This window comes from Pleurodeles waltl, chromosome 6 (genome assembly GCF_031143425.1).
Source record: "Pleurodeles waltl isolate 20211129_DDA chromosome 6, aPleWal1.hap1.20221129, whole genome shotgun sequence".
Classification (NCBI taxonomy): domain Eukaryota; kingdom Metazoa; phylum Chordata; class Amphibia; order Caudata; family Salamandridae; genus Pleurodeles; species Pleurodeles waltl.
The window spans coordinates 821,105,866-821,128,900 of record NC_090445.1 but is presented as its reverse complement, the minus strand read 5'-3'; the positions used below and the strand labels follow the sequence as shown (position 1 = coordinate 821,128,900).

The window sequence follows — 23,035 nt, the reverse complement described above, 5'->3', positions numbered from 1 at the left end:
CTGGCATTCAGTACTAACAGATGTAAAACCATTGCCATGGAGGAACTAGCGTCCACTTTTTCCCATCTGCTATTTCACCAGTAGGACATCTGATTCTAGAGTAGGTGCTCACAAGAGAAGTCAGCTCAGAAACTGTGAGGGAAGCAGAGTTGAAGGAACAATCTTCTCAGATACTACAATAGAAATACAGGATTTCTTCGTCCCAATTCGTGATAGACGTGAGGAAAGGATTCAGCAATGTGAGGAAAGGGGAAAAAGAAAACCTAAGAAAGGTGGGCCACTAGGGGCTGTGGTCTGAGTTCCTTAAAACCATTGAATTGAAAGACAAACCAACATGGTTTTCTGATAAACAGAAAGGAACTGCAAGGAAATCTTCAAATCCTCTTGTCCAAACAATGGCAGGCAAACTGAGAAGTAGTAATGTAGGTAGTGATAATGCAATTGAGAATAGCAAACCAATAGTCACCACTAGCCAGAAATTAGCAAACCTTCCTATTCATCAAAACAACAGAAGATCCTGGTAAAACAACTGGGGGAAGGATATAATGGGAATTATGGAAAGAAGGCTATGTAGGCCAACAAACCATCACATGAACAAGCAAATCAAACAGGCAAACACAAACCATTATTAGGGATTCAGGACCTCACATTAAAGACTTTTGATAGGCTCGGATTTCCAATTCAACAAGCTTTAAATCAACTCCAAATGAGTTCTAACCATCATACCTACCTAGCCATCGTAAAATTCGAACTTTAGATTTATGGACTCCCAAAACCATTTTGATTTCACGAAATGCCACTGTGGTAAAGAGAGCTCTAGTACAAAGCAAACCTCTGAGTAGAACCGCAGCAGTTGTCAGGCTTCCCACTAACTTGCAATCAGCAAAGTCCACCCACCATATGCATAAAAACAAAATGCCCACATACAGAAATGCAAAGTTATGAAATCCAGAAGCAGGCAACACAACGCCATCATTACCATCACTAATTTCCCTACAATTCTAAGACATTCACCATTGGAGGCTCCAATAAATACTGTGGTCTGGCTAAATCATAAGGTTGAATCAAGTCTTATCAAGCTTGCGATCTAAAAACTCTCAAAAACTCGAACTAAATATCAAATTTTACAACCTTAACTTAGGTCTTCAATTGGCTTCTTCGCCCCTGCCCCTAATCGAACATGCTGGCCTGTCCTAGAGAAGAATAAGCACTGGCAAAGCCAGTAGCTTTGGCTTGCCTCTTGAGCCCTGACTAATCTAATAAAAAAAAAAACCTGCTGCAGTGAAAACATAATTAAAAAAAGATTGCTTTTTTTTATTCAGCGCATCCATGAGATAACAAATGTAATGTTAGATGGTTTGGTGTACTTTTGAGATGTAAAATGCTCTACATTACAATGAAAGCACTCCATATGAGGCATAATAATACACCAGCCAATATCATTAGGCAATAGAGAAAGATTCCTCTGGGCTGAGCTAAATCCACTTGTATGAATTTTAAGTCATTAGTAATATTATTTCTAGCAAATTGCCACCATGTCAAGACAGACATAAAAATACCATTGAGTGTCCCACCATTTTAATAACTAAACAGAATTCGAAACAATCGTCAAATACATCTTTTTAAAATTTGCTCCTCGATGGCTCTGTCCAAAGGACTAGTCAGTCTTCTGCTGCACTTTAGACAATAGATTAACCAAACCCTTACTGCTTTGTGTCCTTCCCAACTTTAGCTGTCTTCATGTGCATCGGATTTACTATTTTGATCAGCTTCGATTTAATTTATTTTTCTGACTTGTGCATCTTTTTTAATTCTAATGGACCAAAGGCCAGTTTGCTAAAGAGTGCTGATTACAAAAATACTTAAATTGTTCTTCAGCTACCTTTACAATGCCGGCCCGAGTGTGTAAATGGCATAAAACCAATACCAATAATTTAGCTATACATTGTCAAACTGGAAATTGACAGTTCACTTCCAGGAACATTTGCTCCCTATTGTAGGATTGATTCTGGTTGAGTGCAAGAGGTGATGCATGAGGTATGGGCAACCAATGGGACAGAAGGATTTAGATGCACAAGGCATTTCTCTGTGGGAAGCACTGTTTGTAAAGCTGAAGATCAGATCTCATACAACTATCCTCTAAGACGGCTTTAGTGTTGGTGGTGCCCAGTGCGACAATCTTTTTTGGCGCCCCCCTCCATTACTTCCTCCTAGGAATCCCTCATTAACACCCGAGAAAAGTGCCCCTCATCTCTCCATAGCCCTGATCTCACTTAAATTCAATTTGTTTTAACACAGTAGTAAAGGCTGGTTTTACTAATCCACTCAGCTATCCACCTAAAACGTAGTTCTGTTCTTTGCAGTAGGCAAGTTAACCATATGCGCTACTTTATATCGAGTCAAAACTGCCACTGGACAAAACATTTATCTCTCTAGCAAGAACATTAATCACTGGAGTTAACTTGCCATTTTAATTGCTTCCTGAAGGCTGGACGCACAAGAAACTTTTCAGCAGGTGCTTTTAAATCACAAATGTAAGTTATTGCTGAACACAGCCCCCCCCTGAGGTCAGCGCCCACCCATGAAGGTCGGCACCCTGTGCGGCCTCACCATTCGCACCTCCCTAAGGCTGGACCAGTATCGTCTTGAGGCTGAGGAGGAAAGTGGATTGTCACTGTTGCAAGGGTTAACATGTTTCTTTGCCAATTCACAAAAGAACTAATTACAGACCATTAATTTGATGAGGAGCCGAATCACCTGCTTTTGTCCAATGATGGAGCAAATGACATTGTTATACTAATTTCAAAGAAGATAGCCTGGATCATGAATATATTTTACTTTACAAGGGTAGAGGTTTGACTCACAAAGTTGGACCGCACAAACCAAAATCAACCAGGGAAGCAAGGCATTAATAGGGTTTTGGTTTTCATTGGCCATGAAAGGAAACCTGGGAAAAATTAAACTACTGCCATTGGGGGGATCTTTTGCTCATGGGCACCTATTCTATACTCAATAATGAATGACGGTATGAGCTGTCTTTGGATTATTTGCTCTGGAATCAGGTTTTCAACTGAAACTCATTGGATGAATAAAGAATCCCTTCTTTTATCTGAGATAGTAAGTTTGGTTCTCGTGAAAAGTTCAGTACACAACCTCTGGTCAGGCAAACCGTGTATGAAAATTAATTCTTTAATGCCACAAATACCTAATGTTGGGGGGGACAGGACAAGATGCAACAGATTTCTATAGCTGGTGAGCATTAGAAAGAACAGCGCTGCATAAAGGAACATCTCTGGCCATTCCTCAAGAAAGGCATTTACAAGGGAGCCTAGTCTCTAACAAAAAGAATAATCATGCCACAAATTAGTAAATAGGCCAGGCCCCCAACAGATTCACTGTGACACAGTACAGTAGAGTTTTATTTTCAAAGGTAAACCTTCAGGCTCCGTCCACACGTTCTTCATTTCCAGTAGGGGGTTACCTGACACGAAATGTTGTAGACCATGGACTTCCGAGGCTGCATTACCCCCAATAAAAGTTGACAATAAGTCAGTGATATCCCAATGATTTTGGAGATAAGGAGGGCAGTTGTATTGTCTGCTCCACACATAATCCCTTGGAGCAGGAGGAGAAAGCTAGAACATGTTCTTTAGTTCTAGCATGCTAAGTAATAGATGTATTTTGCAGGTCCTGCTCAAGATAAATTTGGATGTGTGTAAGTGTCCTAATGTTGAAAGGCAGCAGTAAAATTATTTGAGTAATTCGAAAGATTAAAATAAATTTTAAAGGAACTATAACATAGAAAGATAAAATGCTCATTCCATTTTATTTTGAGAATCTATTATTCATGGGGATGAAGATCTTCTGGTGGCGAGATCTGGAACTTTGTCTCATCGTGGGAATGAAATATCCCTCTTCTTAAGGGGAAGGAGGATGTTCGGCTCTCCACGCGGCTGTATACAGTGGATTATGGATTAGGCCAAAAATGCTCTGCTCTGTTTCCTTTAGAAAGCTCAGTCATTTATCTTGTTTTCGCTGTATACGTTTGAGAACTGCTGCCTGCAGTATGTAATGTGACAACTGAATGCCGAGGGGCAATCTAAGATCATGCAACAAGGTCTTTCATGGAATAACACCAGTTTGCACCAATTAAGGCTCTCGTCCATCGTCTGTGCATAGAGAGAGTGTTTTAATGTGCAGTGATGGAAAGGCCAGGGCATCTGCTTAGCCCGCTGATGATGGTGGGTGAGAAGCTGAGAAGAAGCTCTTTTTCACTAGGCACATTCTTATGTCAGTGCTTGGGCTTGTGGGGATTCATGTGCTTGAGGAGGGCTGGGGCTTGGTCATGTCATGAACCAGAATCAGGACTCGTAAAATGAGAAGAATGCACACCTTACAGGCAATGTAAAAGTACCGGAGTGTGACAGAAGCAACAGAGCCCTGTACTAATCAACTAGTACAAAGGAGCGAGTAAGGGAAAGTTGTTGACATGCTACATGCGAGACGGCTGTGTCACTGGAAGCAGTCCTGTCAGGTACCCCGGGGTACCGAGCAGAGAGCGCAGCAGCTGTCGGATTCGACCGGGGAGAGGATATCACAAGGCGGCCTCTACTGGAACGACCCACTTTTCCTTCAGTTTATGGCTCCCAGATGAAGCTTCTTCGCGTTACTTGAGAATTTTACTGAGGGAAGAGAGGTGAAATATAATATACGGTTCGTTGCGTCTTACTATCCAACTGGATACGTCTCAGCTACAATGCAAATCTTCATCTTAATGAAAAAAGAATGCCAAACGAAAATGAACTGTTGTCCCAAGTGGCAACTTCCGTGTGTACATCTCAAGATGTACCTATGGAAATGTTATCATTAATTCATACACTATTCTAGTTACCCATGAACACAATGGCACGTGTCCAGGTGTCACCAGCAGTGTGTACTGCACGGCCTGTGGGATGCCAAGTAGCCATTAGCTGGCTTTCCACTGGAAGGAAGAGACGCGATGACCTCCGTGCTGGCCAAGATCCGGCGCTAGGAGTGACGTGACTCGGGTCTCCGTCACCTCAGCCCCCTGGCAGGGCGCCAGGAGCGAGGGCCACGGCGCTGCCCATCGTGGAACTTTGCGTCATCGCCATTCTCACAAACCCGTGCACCGCCCTCAAACGCGCTGCAATTAGCGAGCTGGCCCGTCGGAGACATATTGTATACAAAGCTTTGAACTCGGCGCGAGCTGTTCCAACAGTGACGTGCCCTGGGCGGGTAAGCCAGGCCTCCTGCTCCACTAATGACGCTCACACAGGCGGTGTATCCCACAGGAAGTGGAGACAAAAGGACCTTGGACGCAAGTTTACCATCGAGCTTCTCATCTTTCCTTTATTGCTCTCTTAAAGGTCTTAGAGTGGAACTTAAACCAAAAAGTATGAGCTTTTGGAGAGACGGTGCTGCTGCCTCACTCCTGCCAGGGGAGATGGGGGAGGTGCATTCTGGGGGCACACAGGACTAATAATATCCCAGGCACTGTCCGAGTGCCTGGAACTGCCTTATGGGATTGCATTACCTGTGAGACCTGCAGGTGGTGGGTACGAATGCACCTCTAGGATTACCTATAGCCAGGGGCGGCTGGTAACCTTCCCATCACTTCCTAAGAGAGAAAATAAAACATACCCTTCCTCAAAAGCAAAAGATAAAATACCCCTCCCTAAAAAAGCCCATAATAAAACACCACCCCTCTCCAAAACCCCATGTTAAATTGAAATAAAAGGTACTTACCGACCGCAGCACGTCCTCCTCGGTGTTCTGCAAAGTGCAGTTTGCTGTGGAGCTCCCCTGACCAATACAGACACTGCTCTCATGCGGCACCTCACCGGATGCTCCTTCTGGCCCTGGAAACCTGTGCTTGGTCTCCACCCAGCTATCTTAAGACCACTGAGTGGAGAGCTTCAAAGTGCGCATGTCACTTTGCCGGTGAAAAACAGCCGGGCAAAGTAACACGCGCACTTTGGAGCATCCAGCCAGCCACTGCTCCAGTCCACTGCTGCCACCCAGAAGAAGAGGACACTCCCAGATGTCTTTTGCCTTAGTTGCCCAGGACACTACAGCGAATACATCGGGGGAAAAGATAAAATGGAAATGAAATAATTTCATTGCCATTTTATGTTTGCCACCTGTGGCACACCGGGGGTTGGGTGGGGCATGCTCCCCTGCCCTCACTGAGAAACCACCGCTGCTTATAACTTGGAGCACCCACGCTCGCACCATACAAGAGAGAACCAACAACACTGCCTCTCAGGTGACACAGTCACACACCCAGTGATAACAGTAAATGAGTATTACCAGATTATACTTTTCATATCACAGTATGTTGCAAAGAAACGGAGTTCCTTCTCCAAGTAAAAGGAGTATGTAGTGGTGGACATTCTGGTTTATCAGTTGCAAATGGTTAAAGATCTACGGATGTAGGCTTTTGGGTCACTTTGACCAAAGATGCGCAACTATTGAGAAATTACTGCAAATATTCCCGTCTTTACAAGCACACACATACCATGAAAACCTACACACTTTTATTAAAAGACCACAGCACATTATTGCCTACCCTCTCCAGCCCTCTGCAAATTTGTAAAATAATGCATATATGGCACGTCCTCTAGTGTTTGTGTAGGGTGCAACTGACACCAACATGGCATAATAGCATTCAAACTTTAGAGAGCAATTACAGGAAGACCTGTACGTTTCATGTGAAGAAAGTTTGAATGTAAAATGTCCTGTGTGAAAGTGAGGTAATCGACAACCTCGGCAACTTCGGCCTCAAGCAACTTGTCACTTCACCCACCCACTCCGCAGGCCACACACTCGACCCCATCTTCTCAGCCAGCAACCACGTCTCTTTCAGCCACACCACCAAACTCAGCTGGACAGACCACCGCTGCATCCACTTCTCCTACCAGAAACCAATCACTCACCACTACTGCACACAACCTCCCCGACGCAACTGGAGCAAAATATCAACGGATCAACTGATCTCCACTCTCGCCCGGGCCCCATCCCCTGGGACCCAGACCCCAACACAGCCACCACCAACCTGCATCGCTGAATAGAAGATTGCGCCAATACCCTCGCACCGCTCAAAAAAAAAAAAAAAAAAAACACCTCCCACAGAATCAAGGCCAGCTGGTTCACCCCAGAACTACAGGAATCCAAATGGCTATGTCGCAGAATGGAAAAAACCTGCCACCTTGACCCTACCAACTCCAACCACATCGCTTTCAAGGATGCCCTACGCAAACATCACCATCTGATCCACACCACCAAAAGGACCCACTTCAAAAACTGCATCGACGCCAACACTCACAACAGTAAAGAGCTCTTCGGCATCATCAATGAGCTCTCCACCCCCAGGACCTGCTCCTAAGAACCCCCACCATCACAGGAGTTCTGCAACTCACTGGCAACCCACTTCTGTCAAAAGATAGAAGAAATCCACAATAGTTTCAAACCCCAGTCACACCAGCTGACTACAAACACCCAAGAACCCAACGCTCCAAGCAACACCCACCTCCTCCACACCTGGACCCCCGCCTACATGGTGGCCTCCATCCACTCCAGATCACCATCGGACCCCTGCCCACACCATATCTTCAATAAGGCAAACATCATCATCACCCCCCCCACCTCTGCAAAACCATCAACAGCTCCTTCAAGTCAGACACCTTCCCAGAAAGATGGAAGAACGCAGAAATCAACTTCCTGCTGGAGAAACCAAAGGCAGACCCAGACGACTCCAAGAACTACCGGCCGATCTCCCTCCTCCCCTTCCCTGCCAAGGTCATCCAAAAAATCATAAACAGCCAACTATCCCGGTTCCTGGAAAACAGCAAGGTACTCGACACCTCCCAATCCGGATTCTGCAGAAACCACAGCACCGAGACTGCACTCATTGCTGCCACAGACAACATTAGGACCATGCTCGACGGAAGAGAAACAGCAGCTCTCATCCTCCTAGACCTCTCCCCAGCTTTCGACGCGGTATGTAGTCACACTCTCCGCACACGCCTCTTCAACACTGGAATCCGCGACAAGGCACTCAACTGGATCTCGTCATTTCTCTCAGGCAGAACCCAGAGAGTCCGCCTCCCACTGTTCCTGTCAGAAGCCTCCAGAATCATCTGTGGCGTCCCCCAAGGATCTTTGCTAAGCCCCACACTCTTTAACGTTTACATGGCCCCCCTCGCCAATATCTCACGAACCCACCACATCAACAGTTTCCTACGTAGACAACACTCAGCTCGTCCTCTCCCTCACGAAAGACCCTACAACTGCAAAGAACAACCTCCACAACGGACTTCACGCCATCACCAGCTGGATGGAATCAAGGCACCTCAAGTTAAACACAGACAAGACAGAAATCCTCATCTTTGGCACCAACCCCTCAACTTGGAATGACTCCTGGTGGCCCACCTCACTAGGAACCGCGCCCTCACCCACCACCCAACCTAGGCTTCATCTTGGACTCCACACTCAGCATGACTCAGCAGGTCAATGCCATCTCCTCTTCCTGCTACAACACTCTCTGCATGCTCCGCAAAATCTTCAAGTGGATTCCCGTCGAAACCAGGAAAACTGTCACCCACGCCCGGTCAGCAGCCGATTGGACTATGAAATGCCCTATATGCAGGAATAACAACCAAACTCCTAACAAAGCTGCAAAGAATCCAGAACGCATCCGCCCGCCTCATTCTGGACATCCCACGCCGCGACCACATTTCCCCCCACCTCAGAGACCTTCACTGGCTACCAGTATCAAAGAGGATCACCTTCAAACTCCTCATCCACGCACACAAGGCCCTCCACGACACAGGCCCAGCCTACCTCAACGACAGACTCACCTTCCACACCCCCACCCGTAATCTTCGCTCTGTCAGTCTCGTCCTCGCCTCCATCCTCTGCACCACAGCCGGAGGAAGATCCTTCTCTCACCTAGCTGCCAAGACCTGAAACTCCCTACCGCTCCACCTTCGCCAGACCCAAGACCTCTTGACATTCAGGAAACGCCTCAAGACATGGTTCTACGACCAGTACCCCCCCCCCACCCCCCCCCCCCCCAGCGCCTTGAGACCCTAACGGGTGATTAGTGCGTTCTATAAATCCTTGATTGATAAATTGATTGATTGAAAGCGCTGTGTGGTGTGTGAGGTCCTGACACATGGTCCACTTATGTCGTAGTGAATTTGTCACTGCCAGTATGTGTGCCAGAGTTATCCAGGGATTTTGGCTGGGACAGATTGCACTACATGAGACATTTGTTGAACATACCAACCAAAAAATTATAGCATGGAGTTTGTGGTATTCAATTGTTTTCAAAGGCATTGGTGTGAAGTGCCAAGATAGCCCGGCAGCACTCTGGGAATACACTGGCAGTCATTGTTTGAATAATGCTATGTTTGCTTGTTGGAGCTTATTGAGGGGTTTGTTGCTAGGTTTGTGGCCTAACAGCTGGAGAGACAAGTTTTAAGGCCTTCTGGGAGGCACGGTTGTTTTTTTATTTTGCTTGCGTCAACACACAGGCCTGAGAATTTCACCTCCTTAATCTGTGTGCACATCCAGCTTTTAAATATTAACTGACTGGGACTGTGGACTAGGAGTTCCCGCACAATAGGTGCTTGTGATGCACACCACTGGGACCAGGATTCTAAGTGGTTTGGCCACGAGACAGAATTATCTGCCTCAAGCCCAGCCACATGTTTTAAAATAGAACTCATAGTTAAAAATACTGAAATATATACATGCGCAGAGTGGCTTCAAGTCAGCCATCTTTATCCATTGGTTTCTTAAATTGTCGTCACATTTTGCTTCAGCCTACTACTGCATAAAGCGTAGCGCAATGGGCTAACTCACTTCAGCTATGGGCTCTCTTGCACCATGATCGATTGTATTGTTCCTGATCAAATTCTCACTTCCTCCTCAACAGTAGTGGATTTCTATTCCAGGGCTTTAGGCCAATCTCTCCTTCATTTTTTTTGTTGCTATTTTTGTATACTTTCGAATTAATATGCTGCCCCTAAACAATAAACAACATTGCAAGGTCAGACCTATCAGCTTTCTGAAAGCTTCTTTTGTTCTTTGGTATTGTTTTCAAATATGGGTTTTGAGGCAGAAGGATTGCCAAAGCCGCACTGACCCAGGCCATTACCCCCAGTAATGGTGCAGTTGTCTCCAATACAAAGGGATGGAGGGCCCTGTGAAGCTGCCTCCCTGGACCACCGTCCGAATAGATTGTATTAAACCCCATAGAATAGCACCTGCATTTCCAGAGTAAAGTGTATCCCAAGGTTCAGATCATCGAAGCACATGAGCGATCACTCGCACAGAAAGAGGAAAACAACCCCCACAAACTGCTCATGATGCCAGAAGCAGGCCTCACGGTTTTAGTCATCTTAAGGCAGTTCTAATACTATCCGAGTTACAATAAAGGAAAAGTTGTCTCTGGGCCAAAACAAAGGTGCATTTAGGCCTGTCTCATTGAGCAAGCGGAGCGTTGCAGGAATCTGGCACCAGCCACTACTGACTCACACTACCCTGGCACACACATACATGGAAGGCTGGCGTGAGGAGGAGTACGTCCGGGGCCACCAGGCCTCAGTATCTGAATGTCACTCATGTCACACCAGGCTCTGCTTCTCTTGTGTGCTTGTCATCAGCTCAGGCCGCAGGTCTCCAACCGGTCACACAGCGGAGGGTCCAATGAAGGTTCCTTGCATCCTCTCCTCCTCTGCTCATGAAACCAGTGCCACCAGGAAGTGTTGTCTAATTCCCATTTTACTCTTTAAAGTACACACTGTTTTTGGAAACGAGGCCACAAGTTGCATGCAGTGCAACGTTTACCACGACAACACTAACCTCCGCCTAGACCTTTACAGTAAATCTAATGGCTTCCCAGTGAATCGCTAGCACCTGGAGTCAATAAAGGCAAAACAAAAATCGGATATTGCGGGCCAGCAGCAATCCTGGTTAAATATAGCAAATAACGCACGGATGTAGTCATTGCTGGAACCAGTTATTGAGTGTAGGCCGCACAATGCTCGTACAGGCATTATACTACTGTTACTGCGCGGAGCGCCTGGGGACCTTCCATAACTGTGATTGAAATAGGTGCTGGTGTGGATGGAATCACCTTCATCCCTTCTCTGCCATTTCCGCTTACTTACTAAGTAGGAATGCGTCTTCCTTTCATCAGCTCAGTTCAGAGAGTGGACTCGGGATCCCTTGACAACAGGCTGAAAAGAAAGCAGGTAACCAGCGAGTGCCAGCCTCCTCCAAAGGGCAGGCTCTGCGTAGCAAGAACCACAGAATCAGTCAAGTGAAATTTGACCAGAAGACCATTAATGCAAAACATTATGAATTTGGTAAGAAGTTGCAGAGAAAAACTCTTCACAAAATTAGAGTTGTTGGCTCATTCCAAATCCAGAACCTACCGTAATCCTAAACAAAAAGCCAGCTTTTGCCCATGATTAATAAAACCGTGCAGTTCTGCACTATTGCACTTGTGAATACACTGCACTGCACAACAGTGTTCGTGACGTTTCACCGACAGACTCAAAACCCTTCCTCCTCTTCTGTCTTGTAATTGTTCTGGAACCAAGTCCATATCAGTGGGATCTCTACCAGGGCAACAATCTTTAATTGGCCCCAAAGATTTATGTGGGTTCTCTCTATATACAACTACTGCATCTAGGCTTCTTCTTATCCAAGATGTGTCCAGTTTGCATGCCTATCCTGCTTACCTGGCATCACCATGCCAGGGCCAGTACAATGCTTGTTCATGCGCAGGGTCATTAGGCGATCCTGACCCCCTTCAGCATATATTTCATTGATGATTCGAGACACCAATCATAAGATCACCTCGTGCTACAGGACATCTGTGAAGGAGGCCATTCACAAGCAGACGACATAGGATAACGTCTCCTCATTGACTCTCTTCTATTTCTTCCTCCTATCTCTCTTTTCCTCCTTCAGTCTTCTATCAGCTTTCTGTGCTCTGAAATAGCTACAAGGCACCATTACACAGTAAAAGCAGACATCATCACATACGAAGTACTAAACAATATTGTGCAGGCAACTCTTCGGTTTGCTTCTTACACAATCCTATTATGTGATGGAATATATTACTCTTCAGTTTAAATAGGTGCAAAATACTCCACGAGACATCAGTGTAAGACTAAACATAAGCCAATGATACTGTACATAAACTGCTTCAATTGAAGAATCAATAACAACAATCATATCCACGAGGATGCTCCCTTTGTTCCTCTAGTCAACATCTACTCTGCATCCTTAGCGTTACCTCCAACACAAATTCATACTTCAGCGGTCCGGGTTATGGGAAGTGCCAGATGCAAACAAATCATCTGATTGATCAAGAACCGCCAGATGCTTTTCTTCGAAAGTGCATCGTCCTCTATAGCAATGCGATGCAGTTTAGTTTTGCACAATACAGGCATCCCTCTCGCTCCTTGACACAAATAAAATGTGCCACCTGCTACTATCTTACCTCCTACGTCAACATGATCCTAATAGTGCAAAACACGATCTAACTCAATGAAAATTGTAGAACCGCTATGGAAACAGTCTGATCTGAACATCATTAATGCATAATAAAAGAGACTTGCTAATGGTACATGATCCTTTGGATAATGTTATGTTCTGAGTTCTCTGCTTCAGACTATCAGAATGGAATGGACCTAGTTCTGAGTCAAGTTCTCCAGTGCAAGATTTTAAGCCATCCAATGATATTTCAGAAGAATTGTGGAAACTGTGGTCATAGCAAGGGACCGATGAGACCAATGATCAGATTACTATCTTAAGGTAGTAAAGCTACAATACCAAAGGAACTTGCAACAATAAAAAAAATGCAGGGTCAAGCACTGCTGGCTAGCCGCTCTGCTTGCCAGCATGGGGAACACTTCAAATTTTCTCAGACTTATCCCAGATTGTGAACATCCCAGGTATGGGGGTGTTTTGGCTGGACAGGGAGAGCTGTCCTTATATAACATTCAAAATGCCAAACCTGAAAAACATGCCTACTTCATATCTCTACTGAGGGTTTGAGTTTATTGGTTATGTATACTTTAAGTGGTGTTATGAGTGTTTGAGCGGAAATATTTTTTTTTTTTAGATTTTGCTTGAGCTGTGCTTGTGAAATCTATTGTACTTAATATATCTAAAAAGGGACTTGCATCCCACCTGCACTTCTTGTCGGTCGGTGTGCTTGCCACTTCACTTTTCTCCCGTTTCTTTTGGTTGTAGCCTGTTCTCCTTTCTGTGATTCTTTTAGTAGTGTCCTGTGGCCCAAATACTTCTTTTCATCCACATTGGTGGGTGGAACTTCTTTTATCCATTTTCATCTGTACTCTGCGCATGCAGATGTAACATGCACAGATCGTTCTCTTCATGTTTCTGAGCCTGCTCTGTGCGGCATTGTCCGTGCTCCACGCATGCATAAGAATTTCATATTGGATGCAATTTAAAGATATTTTCCCCTTCATGCTTCCCAGCCTGCCAAGGTAGCACTGTCTGTGCTCTGAGCATGTGCATTAGTAGCGGTGTCTCTGAGCCTGCGCAGGTGTCTCATGTCTGTGTTGTGCACAACCGCGGTGCCTTGATCATTATCAGAGCCCGGAAAATGCCGTGATGAGCAGTGGCGTTGCCCGGCTTTCAAGGCTCTGACACCACCATCTTCTGAGCAATGCACCAGGATAGCGTTCTTGTTTTTTTCATCTGCACAACCTACCTCCAACAGTGGCGCATTGCAAAAGGACCGAATACAGTACTCCCCATTATAATCACAGTTCCCAGCATGAGTTTCTTATCAGAGGCAGAGAGTTTTGCAGAAGGTGAGATCTTCTTGCTTTTTAATGTTGCACTCTCATGAGCCTCCCTCTACAAATGTGATCCTTGGTTCCCTTCACAAACGCAAGCTTCGCAGCGTCAATGGGGAATTACTGATTCTCTGTACATACAATTATGCTGCCTTCTCTTTTCCTGGCCACGCTCACTATTGATGACTCCGAACCGACAGCTTTTCAGATGTGGAACGGCTGGTTCTACATATTCTCTGATTCATTCTAATCACAATTTTTGGGTCAATCTCTGTCCCCTCTCTGCAAGCTACTGCTCTTTAACACCAAATTATTCTGTGAAACTGCTCATCTCGCAAGCATACAAGATCGTTGAAATTTTGCTCCATAGATGCAGATTGCTGACAAAACATGCATATCTCAAATAGTGTTTTGTGTAATGTGCTATATTTGAAGAAATCCCTACTGTGCTATCCATTCGCCTACATTTCCTTGTGACCCATATCAGATACTACTACGTGTCTCAATATTGTTGTTCTACAGACTAGTCTCTTTTGTGTAGTTTGCTCATATTACCGACGCCTCTCTCTTTGGTTCTTGTTTTTTTCTCCACCATAATCGACACATAGCTGCACCCATTTCAAGCGTACGTGTCTGGGGGAATGGTTTTTTTCTCTTTGTCCTCCAACCCTTTACCTAAGGTTTATAGTACCACCAGTTACAGCACAATAAATTGCCTCTCTCAATAAACAAGTCCTAACACTTTATCAGAGTTTCAGTAACTTATATTGCACACCTGCAACTCACAACAAAAACAGCTTATTGTGAATCACATAGGTAAAACCTAACGCATTTACCAATGCTTGTAGTTTATGGCATCCTTTACCCACAGAATTCTTCAGTTATTACTTTCTGGAAAAATGCAGAAGTCACTGTGATGAACAGACTCCCACGAAGGAAAGAACGGAGGAAAAGACAGTCTGACGATCGGTCCATATTACTTTTGAATGAGTAACGGTACCTTTGTTTGAACAGATGTTTTATATTGTAGGCATAAAATGTTCACGAAGGTCACTCCCTGACCTAACTTTTTAGCAGAAAGCTACTGTTAGTTGGTCTCATATGCTTACTCAGAGAACAGACAGAGTGTTCTGCTGGGTTACTGGAAGAGAAGGTGTTCGAGGCACACTCCGGGTACAGGAAACCCTAAATCTGACGTGAACATCAGGAAATGACAACTGGAGTGAACGCTGGGTGCTTGAAAGGAGAGGGTAGGGTGGAAGGCGAAGCGGGAGCGCTGTGAGATTGTGTCGGATGCAGCAACAATAACTATTTCCAGCTGGACCAGTGAGTAAAAGGCCACAGACAGCAACAGTTTCCGAGAGCATGCAGTCATGGGAAGGAGCCGACGCTATGCGCATGAAGGGTGGCCCGCTCATCAAGGTTGCCTGTTTGAACATCAAAAGCACATTAACACAGAAGATTGAGCCACGACCACCATGAGTGAAACCGTGCCTAAAATATCTCGTTACCTTGGCAGACCTCACACCATGCCGGAAACATGCTAGGCGCTTGAACATGAACAGTACATTTATGGCACTCAGCACATGCTAGCCTCGGTGCCACAGATGCCAGCCAGAAGGGCAGTACAGCCAGCCTGCACCCCTTAATGTTACCAGATGAAGCAGGAGACAGGTCTTCCCTCTGCTCACCACAAGGTGCCCACCATGGGCTCGACAGAGGAGCACTCCCCGGGAGGCTTCAAGACCACTAAACAGGGCTGTACCATCACTGAACAGCAAGTGCAGCAGCACCAGAGCCCAGGTATGTTAATGTTCTAGGGCACCCCAGCATTGGTTGACACTAACTACCCATCCTGAGCTTGTTTCCCTTGCTATGCCCCTGCCACCAAGTGACTGAGTATACTTACGCGAGAACCTGTACCAACACCTTACCTCCTGCTGCTTGTGCCAGCTTCTAAACTGCTAGTTGTGGTAACAGACCAGGCATACAGGAGGATCCATAGCAAACTGAGTGAGATGACATGGTGCTGCTGGGAAACAACCTTTACAACGCGGTCTGTACCACACAATGGCTTTACGACACATACAATGCCTTTCCACCCATACGCCTTCCCAATGCATGCCTTTACAATACAATTGTAAATAAATATATATATATACACACCCACATATACGAGTTTTTAGGGTGGGTATTGGTATTTGGAGAGTATGGGTATTTTTAGAGTTTAGGGTGGGCAAGGGCATTTGGGTAGTAAGTGTGTTTTTAAGGTTAGGGTGGGTAAGGATATTTCTGTGGGTAGCTATTTTTAGGGTTTAGGGTAGGTAGGGGAATTTAGGTGGTAAGGGTTTTTATGGTTTAGGGGTAGGTAAGGGTATTTGGGGGGTAAGGGTGTTTTAGGGTTTAGGGCGGGTAAGGATATTTGGGTAGTATTTTTTTTTTTAGGGTTTAGATTGGGCTAGGCATTTGGGTAGTAAGTGTCTTTTTAGGGTTAAGGGTTGGAAAGGGTATTTGGATGGTAAGGGTATTTTTAGGATTAAGTGAGTTTAGGGGTTAGGACTCGGAGTCAATCAGTAGATAGATAGATAGATATATCTATTACCTACTGATCAAAACGCTCCCACTTGCTGGAAGCGGAGTTTTCATCTATTTCCCTGCACACAGACATGTGGGCAGGGAAACCGATGAAAGTAATGCTCCTGCATGCAGGGGGCTGCATTTCCAGCAGCTCCCTGCATGCAGGAGCAATGTCGGCTCTCGTAGGAGGCGGGGAGCCAGCTGGGACCACGGGGGCCTTCAGGCTGCGGAACGTGGGCCTGTCACTTTCTCTCTCGCTTCCATCACACAATGTAATATTTGCAGTAAAATATTGAGGAGAAAACTTTGCATGCCAGGGGCACGAGTTATAGTTACCTTAGGGCACAACTTATAATTACTTCAGATAACCATAACTGTAACTGCTGGATTTCTATGGTTTTGTGTGTGTAAATTAAGACTAACTATCATGTCCCTGTAACCTTTGTTTTTTTAAGTGAATATATATATATATATATATATATATATATATATATATATAAATAAATCTACTGGCGTTAGCCAATAGGTAGCTATAGTTAGGACCTATTTCCTATATGCAAAGCATTTTTTATGTTGCTAATAACTTTGGTGGTGTTTGATAAATCTTCACAAAATTGACCCCAGTAGTGCAGTGGTACATTTATCTGCTCTGTGGAAAGTATCAGGGTGATTTGTTAAGAAGGGGCAGAGAAAAAGGGGGGGGGGGGGGGGGGGGTCTCAAAACGTTTTTTGCCCATGCAATTTCCCACAGAGATTTAGACACGACTGCAGCCCAAATCACTAGGCGGAATTACACCAAATTTTGCAGAAAAGTAGCTCTTTGTCAAACAAGAGCCCTTTTTGGCATTTGGTTTAAATCTGTTCAGTAGTTTTGGAGTTATTAAAAAAAAAAGAAATACAGATATCTCGGGATGCTGATCCCTTGCTGATCCACTCGCAAATGTTTCGTCGATCTGGGGAAAAAGCAAGGCCTTTATTGGCTGGCCACAAACTCGGAGAAAGTTGTGGCTGACATTTTTATTCTTGCATCAGGTCGGGAGAAGAATAAACATTAACAAATTGGCATAAGGGGTCCGGATACAAGTATCCTGACCCACTGAAGAGATGGCAGGGTCCCTGAGGGACCCCTCTTGAGCACAAATTGTGCACATTGTTTTGGGCCATTCCACGGATCTACGGGCCCACCGTGGTGCTCAGCACAGCCCCCAGTGCAACTCTGCAGAAGACCCATGGATCCGATGCATTATGAAGAAGAAAAAAAAACAACAACAAAAAAACAAAAAACACACCCACTCACACCAACCTATGCCGCCATGACCAAACCTATGGTTTTCTCAGTGAATATATATATATATTATTATTTAAATATAGGTTTTACTTACCTGATATATACTTGCAATTTCATTGTAAAGGCATGAGTGGTAAAGGCATGTGCATGGTAAAGGCGGTGTGGTAATGGATGCATAATAAAAGCATGAGTGATTCAGTCATACAAACAGTGCTGCTGTGCTCTCTACACTTGGAGGGTGTATGCCTTGTGTGATGATGTAACTCTGAGATGGTCAGGAATATTAACTCCTCTCTTGTGGGGGGGGTGGGGGGGGGAGTTAGTCCCTAATCTGGTTAGGCTCACAGATACCTTCATTGATTCACATATGAAGGTGTCTTGGAGCAGGTGGTATGGTTATGCAAATCCAAGTGCAAATTTCATAACTGTGTTAGCTTCTCCCTTCCATGTACATGGCTGCTGATATTAAACAGCAACTCACACAGAATAGACTGTATTTTGTCCAGGTGGACCTGTTCTCTCCTTAGCTTTTTTTTTAAGCCTATCCTTTCACCATGGCTATCATTTTCAGATCTCCAACATACCTCTTCCTCAAGGAACAAAATGGTAACTTGAACACAACATATATGTGGCTGAACTATCTATCTGGTCCATTGTGTGCATGGCTGGCTCAACAGGAAGGGCTAAAGAAGGCCTAACTAGTCCAAGCCTCACCCTTTTTATGTCCCCTTCATAAGGTGGGCGAAACTTAATTGGAGCAGTGAGCACATAGGAGGTATGAAATGGCACATATGTGCTCTTCGAGGATGAACATTCTCCCTATAGTTTGAATCTTAGAAGTGGTGGTGGAGTGTACCCTCCATGCCAGCCAGAGGAGTGCTGCATCTGCTGTGCTGCATGCAACTCGAGATGTCATAACTCCTGACAGGACCATTGTAGATTCTATTCTGTGATATTGAGTCATAACAGACCCTGGATCATAGAGCTAACTTACAGATTATTTTCAAAGTGATTCATTGGGTGCAAATAATTATATAAAAGACTATTTATTTAAAGAGTGGCGTGTTTGAGGCCTAATTTAAAAAAACAAAAACAGTTTTTAATTAACGTAAACCGTTGAGGGATTTGGCACTAAAAGTTTGGGAGAGATTGTTAACGGATGAACAGGAGTCCTGTCACTCTGGGTAGCGGAGAGTAATGGTGTTTTATTTTAAGGGCGACAGTATCTCTTAAAATGCATAGATTTCTACTTTAGCTTCAGTGTGCGTTTTTTGCATTAAGCTGGAACACATACATACGAATTTGTCCTATTGTAGTTTAATAGCGAACCTTGGCTAGATGGTTCGTTGCAAGAACTAGAACCTAATAAAAATAGGAAAATGTTGTAAACATGATGCCCTTTGTTTGGGCAAAACGTATAATTGGCGATTCCAACCATTTGAAATACACTATAGCTACACCCTCTCCTGCAACACCAGGTCTCTACTACAAAAAACAGTTTTTCCCTCTCAAAATTATATTTGCATCTCTAAAACTATTTTTCTGTTTTGTAATTAGAATTGAAAAATAAATGGGGTGATTCGTGTGCCACAGTCGAAATTCCAGTAGACCATTTAGAAATGGTTCCTGCTGGATCTAGTTGCTGGCATGTTGGTTTCATAAGAATCTAATAAACTGTGAGAAGATTCCAGGTGGCACCACCCCCTCATTGAATTAGGAACAGACTTCCATAGCTTCACGTTTGTCAGTTAGTATTTGGAAACCAGAGGAATTTACCACGTGTTTCCAACCGGACATACACAGCCCAATGTCCAAAGTCACATTTGTGCCTCCAGGTCTACCGTAGTAATCTCCACCAGGGAGCCCAGGCCATCGATCTGAACACTTTTACGTGCCTCCTCGCTAAAGACGCGGAGGCACGGTGGTTACAAGATGTGTTTTTCCATGTTTGACTTGGCGCCTGAAAATGATGCTTCACAGCATAGATCATAACAACTTGCTTAATAATTACGAGCCTCTCTCCACAGGCAAGGGTGTGCAGGGCAACAAGGAAGCACACACTACACAGGCATGGTTAACACGGTAAGGAAAGCGTTTAGATAAAGAAAGAGAGAGCACTCAATGGGGTAGAGGAACGGCGTCAGGGTGGAGAGTAATCTGCAATGAAGCGGTGAGAGGGCACAGGGAGAGAATATAAAAGAGTAAGGACATTGGAGTGTAGACTGTCGCTCAAGAGGCTGATGCAAGTATCAGATCTTGATGGGAGACATTGAAAAGTCGAATCTTCAGACACTTTCTGAAGGGCACCAGCACTGAAACCAGTTGGAGGTATACAAAGAAGTGATAATAATCTTGGCAGACTACAGGAGAAGGAAGGCGTGCAAATGATCTCTTGGATAGCCTTTGAAATATTAAGTTTGGCCACTGCAGAGCTGTAGCTTGTGCTAGTGCCTCCAGGAGTGTTTAGTTGGTTGCTGATGTAAGGTCTTATGGGATACAGGGTCTGTTGATCACACAACAGGCCTTGAACAAGATTCACACGGGACAGGGCAGGCAGAGTACCAGTATTGGGGGGAAAGAAATCTGCTTGAACTCTATTGGTCAGCGTTCTTATAGGCTGTTGCACAGGGTCAGTCTTAAGTGGGGTCAAGGTACAGTCTAGGAGGCCTATTAGATTGTCCCCACTGATGTGAAAAGGGACCAGGATTTACTCAATGGAACAAAAGATGTCATGGTGGATGACATGTCTGACTTTACAAAATAGACTGAACCAGACTTTTTTTGACATGATATATGAAGGATAGGCTGCATTCCGTGTGCAAGGCAAGGGATTTAGTGGCAGTAGAGAGGTCAAGGGAAAGTCTAAAAGGTTCTAAGTCTAAAAAGTTCTAAGTCTAAAAAGTTCTAAATGTTAAGTAACTCCTGGTAACACCTGCCCTATTAATGATGATGAACTTTTCTTTGGTTTCTTCCTGAGGTATACTGGTGATTTCCAGGTTTATTTGATGTCCAGCTACAGAAGTGAGTACTGAAGCTTGCAGAATGCCACAGATGACAGAGTGTAGCGGAGACCCTAAGAAGTCCAACTGTATACATTTTTTGCCAGAGAGACAGGCAGTGAACATTTCCAGAACAGTATTGATAATGAAAATGCATGAGGGCAGGATCTCCAGGAGTGCCATGTGGTCAACATTTATAGAGGCTGAGAAGTTGAGAAGCATAAGACATACGGTCAGAGATCCACAGAGCATCGTTCACCTTCTGAGTCTCAGCAGGCTTAGCGAGCAGTCTGTCGTCAGCCCATAGTAACTTCTATTTACTCCATTTGTCTAGTCTGTTTCTGTTACATTGTTCTTCACTAATGTCCACGTGCACAATGATAGGGCCATAGGCATGGTTTAGATTCCATCACACCTTGACCTAAAAGTAGACAACATCTACAATTGGCTAGGTAATCTTCTCAGAGCATTTCCACGTACTTGAAATACTTTGCGGCGAAATCCACATAATGTATCAAGAGGGTTCAGTGCTTTTTATGAAGAGTTGCAGTCCAATAAAGACGTGGACGGGGCAAAGGCACCCTCCATTTGCATTTCTGTGCTGAAAGTCAGAGGGAGAACCAAAAGATTAGGTCATCCTACAGTGATCTTGAAGTGGAGGACGTGCGCATCCAGAACTATTTAAGGCACATGCAGAGGGTGGGGAAAAACTCAGCTTGGCCACATTTCCCACAGCTACTCGGATACGGACATTAACACACACTCAAAGTCTGCAACCTTTACATCCACGCAGACGTGGTACAGGCACAACAGCTACCCCAGAATCCAGACACCAGGAGAAGCCCTGTCACAGACAGTGATGTCATACATCGCCTCCACTTGTATAGCTAGATCTGAAGCTACAAATAATATCTACAAGCAGCGTGCACGGTACTTCACAGTCCTAACGCTCAAAAGTCTCCAATTACCAGAAGCCGGTGGTATGAGAGCAGGCGATTGGGCGACGTTTTTTTTATTTACCATTTAGTGGAACTCTCTCCGGATGTGACATAAGGAAGAGAACGCAGAAAACGAATGCTCTCCGCAACCAGCTGTTTCCCCTCAAAGTACAAAATTAGAACTCCCCGATGTCACTAGTTCTCTCAGAAGCTTCAGGGGCAACAACTGAATTTCGTACATTTTCCTATGCAACATCTGACACTGCTCTATTAGATTCAATGCAAACACTCCACTCTGAGCCCAACGATAGGCTGCACTGGTACAGAGGGGCGCGAGGTATACATTCACCATTACAGATGATTGACAAGGAGCTGTGACATGAGTTATTCCCAAGAAAACACTGAACGGGATTACACAGGCGATCAGCGCATGCTGATGATGGACAACAGCGTTTCTTTTCATAATACCTCCCAGCAATTCAGGACCGTCATCCAAGAGGGCACACACTGTCCAATGCACATTTACACCCCCCAGAGCATGGCAGGTTTGGAAATATACGAATGCCCCCATGATCCATTTGATCACATTTACTGGACTAGCTTGGACATATTGTCTTTCTGCTCAAAATTCTGATTTTAGACCATAAACCCGAGGAAGCCGAGCCTACAAATTAAAGCTTACTACTGCTCTGCAACAAACCTTCATCTACAAGCACTCTTCAGAAGAAATATGGTATTATGCAAATACAAAAATAGATTATTCTAAACATTATATGGAGCTAGATAAAGCAGAAGGACTATCCATGATTGTTTATCTGATATTTACAAAGAATTAAAGCCAAACAAAATATTGAACATGCACGTCTTCTTTAGGACTGCACTCCAAAGGAGCAAGAAAAGAAAAGAAAAAAATTAACACTATTGTACCTATAAGAGATTATAGTTTAAAAAAATAATAATAAAGAACCCCCACCAGCTAGGCAATAAACAGGCATTGTGAAGCCAATAGGCCTCCCCTATTCAAGAGCTATTAGCATTGTTATGTCTTTTAGCCATGTTATACAGCAGCATGGCTAAAAGTTAGAGGTGTGGTGTAGAGTAGAGTGGCATAAAGTAAAGGGGCGAAGAGGAGTGGCTTAGCATGGAGCAGAATCACAGAGTTGCAGAGAGTGGAGTGGCGTACAGCAGTGTTCCCCAACCCCCGGGCCGCGGACCGGTGCCGGTCCGCGGATCAATCGGCACCAGGCCGCCCGAGGTCTTCAAATCTTGAAGGCATGTTTAAATACAATTAAATTAAAATTATTAAATCAAAACAGGCGGGCCACGGAAAAATTATCAAACATTTACCGGTCCGCGGCGATAAAA

The 23,035-nt window shown here is 44.6% G+C and overlaps 1 protein-coding gene across 4 annotated transcripts in view; it reads right to left on the bottom strand.

Annotated features, from left to right (window-relative positions):
• SH3PXD2A (SH3 and PX domains 2A) overlaps positions 1-23,035 on the bottom strand; it is a 680,586-nt gene that overhangs the window by 639,155 nt on the left and 18,396 nt on the right. The window lies entirely within an intron of this gene.